Source organism: Aplysia californica, unplaced genomic scaffold, assembly GCF_000002075.1.
Source record: "Aplysia californica isolate F4 #8 unplaced genomic scaffold, AplCal3.0 scaffold00755, whole genome shotgun sequence".
NCBI lineage: Eukaryota > Metazoa > Mollusca > Gastropoda > Aplysiida > Aplysiidae > Aplysia > Aplysia californica.
The window spans coordinates 153920-157669 of NW_004798025.1; the positions used below are offsets into that span (position 1 = coordinate 153920).

General features: G+C 38.7%; 1 protein-coding gene across 1 annotated transcript in view; it reads right to left on the reverse strand.

Annotated features, from left to right (window-relative positions):
• LOC101857748 (NACHT and WD repeat domain-containing protein 2) overlaps nt 1–3750 on the reverse strand; it is a gene marked incomplete in the record, with an annotated part of 55175 nt that overhangs the window by 40753 nt on the left and 10672 nt on the right.

A 3750-nucleotide genomic window follows, 5' to 3' on the forward strand; every position in this document is an offset into this window, starting at 1 on the left:
TAATAATAATAATAATAATAATAATAATAATAAAAGTGCATATTTGACTTTTGGAAACACTTGATAAATCTGGACTTCTAGCTTGTAAAGCATATCTTGTTTCGAAAAGCGTCATCAGAGGTGAAATATGTTTTCTTGCACAAGGCTTCCGTTAGTAAAAGCGTTCTCTGGCCAGCTGATTTTCTGTACCGACCCTATCATGCAGATCTGAAAAATATCAGACTTTTTACCCTCCCATCTTATAAAACCTCAATCGAATGGCCTTGATGCAAGAGCGTCCAGCACTGAGCGAGATATTCAAAGCAAGAACGACACTTGCATCAATATGAATATCAGATTATGGTCATATAAGAGTCCTTTTTGTATCGGAAGAAATCGATTTGAAAGGATACTCTTTACCTTGGCAGGATATAATTCAGGGTCTGAAGTTATACGTTAACACTTAGTATATTATGTAAACGGCACGCCAGTTCTGCTGGCTCAATAATCAATCGGTTGTTTACAGTCATAACAAAAATATATAAAAGCTCTGCAAATCCATCTAATCTTTAATCAAACTAAAATGTTTTGTGATTGGATCATTCATTTCTACTCAGTTTTAAGTTACGTTAATTTTCTTTTTTAAAGTTAAATAAGAACGGAGTTAGAGGGGGTTTGAGCGGATAAAAACTTGGATAGCAGACGTGGCTGTGTACAAAAGAAGAATAGTCATTGGTATTTCCCACAGTTAAAGTTGGTTGGGAATGGGTGGGGGAGGGGAGAAGGGGTTGATAGTTGCTCGATAAGTATACGATTCTAGGGAGTTGGGAGTACGCAAAAGTAGCTTTTGAAAGGGGGAAAGGGACGATCTTTGGCCCAGTGAGGAGGAAGAGAAAGCATGTGTAGTGGGGAAAAATGTGTGTGTGTGTGGGGGGGAGGGGTAGTGGCTGTGGGTATAAAGGCAAGTGCTGTTATTCATTCTGGTTCTCTACTTGCTCAACGAAGCTGTCCTGTATTGAAAACTTGTTTTTGTCGTTCTTTGGAATGCCGTGTTGTCCAGCTTTGTTCATCGAATTGACACGTTTTTAGTGGGATAAACGAATGTCTTGATCATTGAGTTCTCTTTTGAGCTGGGACAAAAGTTCTCAGGCACGTGTGGTGTAATGGATCGTTTGTTCACGGCAGAAATCGTAGACGCGAATATATCGACATAGTATGGGTATTGATTTGCTTGCTTTTCACTTTGAGTTCACTGATCTCTTTCACTTGAGTGCGACAAAACCAAAAGATAAAAATAGAAGTAATGCTAATGGCATGCAATATTCTAATAATAAAGCTCTGTGACTACAATGAACATTTTGAAAAGTCTCCAAGTTTTGTTCTTGGTTAAGGTTTGTTTAATGACTTAACATACAGTATGAATCACAATAAAACATCAATTTTAACTTATTCGTATGGATGTATCATTCTGAAGTTTCAGAGCAAGGATGGCAATAAACAAGAGCAACGTGACGTAATAGATGCCCTTGAAGTTCTTTGATGCCATACAGACATATTTTATCCACATGTGTGCTAAATAAAAGCGAAAAAACATCACCTCAGTTAAGCTTTCAAATAAATATAATCTCTGGTAATTTCTTATACATTTTAAACCTCATCTACTCAGAATTACATAGTTTGCGAAGTTAAACAGTGTATTTCTATTAACCCTCTTGAACTCCGGTGCTCTTGATTTCATAAATGTTTTTAAAACAGATAGGAAAATAATATTTTCTTTCCTAAACGTTCTACATTGGAAGAAAAGTAGGCCCAAGCAAGGCCACTTTGACACCTGAAAATAACAAGTGCCGTCCAGAGATCACAGCCGAAGGAACACGCCAGGAACACAGCACTGACGCCGGGCACTGATGCAGAACACTGATTTCCCACCGAGTGGCACGTGGAGTCGGGAACAATGCGTGGTCTCAAATACATAATTACAGTCAATGACTGGTAGTTGTGACTATTGAAAAATGTTTTATGACCGTACGTTTATTTAACTTTAATCCTACTGAATACAGAGTTGACTACGAGATACACAGTGGTTTTGCCAACCGGCCGTTTTCAGAATCAGAGAAAAATGTGTCACGACGCGGAGGAATCAGGCGCTCGTCAGTTTTTGTGTATGAGGAGTTATCGGAATCATCTTAAAGCTTGTTTACTTGTCTAGTTCTTGATGAAAGATAACCATTAACCTTGTACAAAAGTCGAGATATTTGCGATTGAAAAAGGTGGGGGTCGCTTAGTGTGAGAGGTAAAATTAGCGAGAAAATGGCCGCGGAAATTAAGTGACTCCAAAGCTTGATTGTCCTTGAAAACTGAAAATTTACTTTTTTGTGAATAAACCCTTTTCGGCAATATCTTTATGAAAATGCGTTTGGAAAAGAACATAGAAGGTGATGATGCGGTTTCTTTGATTACAACGCAGATCCTTCAGCAACCCACACGGATTAGTCATTTCTAGATCTGAGACTTATGCTAACAGCACTCGTTGCCATATGATAGTGAAACGAGTCGACCCTTAAAAGAATTATTCATAATACCAAACCTATCTCGTTTGGTTGCCGAAAAATCTACTATGCATTGTCTGTACGATTTGAAAACGGGAAAGGGGTTTTAAAAATCATCTTTGAAGCTCGAAATGTCAGAATAATTAAGCTATATTTCGGGAAGCGCTCATGACTTCAAAGAAAAAACGTTCTTTTTACACTAAGTGAAGCTGCTCCTTACTTCAACAAAATCTACAATGTCACCTTCAAAGAAACTACCACCCCTCTTGTTCGAAGACAGGAAAATCGAAAACTGAAGCACCGAGCTCCTAAAAAGAAGAGATTGAAGACAGAAGAATGTTGTTTAGACTGCTCGTGAACATAGAAATCACCCGTTGTTCCAAATGTGCCAAAAACAACAGCCAACAGAGGGCGACAATGGAGTTTTCTCGTTTCATCGCTTCTCAGTCTGCCAGCTAAATCGGTTGAGTGAATCTGAGAACTTTTAGGGATGGATGCAAATTGATTAAATAGGTTTAAATAGTATGGATAAACGTTAGTTCTTTTCAAAGGTGCAGGTGAAGTTTTCAACACATGAATTCCTCACTGCAGAGGAAAGGGCCCCAAAGGAGGAATTGATAATATTCGTCCTTGGAGAGCCAAAGCCCCAGGGATACACGCATGATCGCTCTGCGGACATGAACATGTCTCAATATTATTCTCTCATTACCTTCGTCCATGCATTAAACCTTTATATAGCTTCTCTTATTCCTTTTTTCTCTCCAGGAACGAACACAGGTAAGGAAATATAATAATGTAAATGGATAATATGCTTACTTTCTCTTTCTGTCTCATTCTCTTTTTACTATTGTGGTCCACTCAGTGTTGTGGTATAAAATAGGCTTGTATAGATGTCGATCGCGACTTGTGGTCTTTAATATAATACCTTCTCTCTTTCTCTCTTTTAAGCTATCTTTTCCCCATTCTCTCCCTCTCTCCCCTGACCCTGTGCTGTCCCTCTGTTACCAGTGCGAATGTCTGAGCGTATACGCGCGAGCGCCTATGGCTGAATGCACGTACGTGAACGGGAGTTTGTGTATGTACGTGTGTATGTGTGTGTGTGTGTGTGTGTGTGTGTGTGTGTGTGTATGTGTGGGGTGTGTATGTTTTTGTAGATAGATAGATAGATAGATATATAGATAGATAGATAGATAGATAGTTTGATAGATAGATAGATAGATAG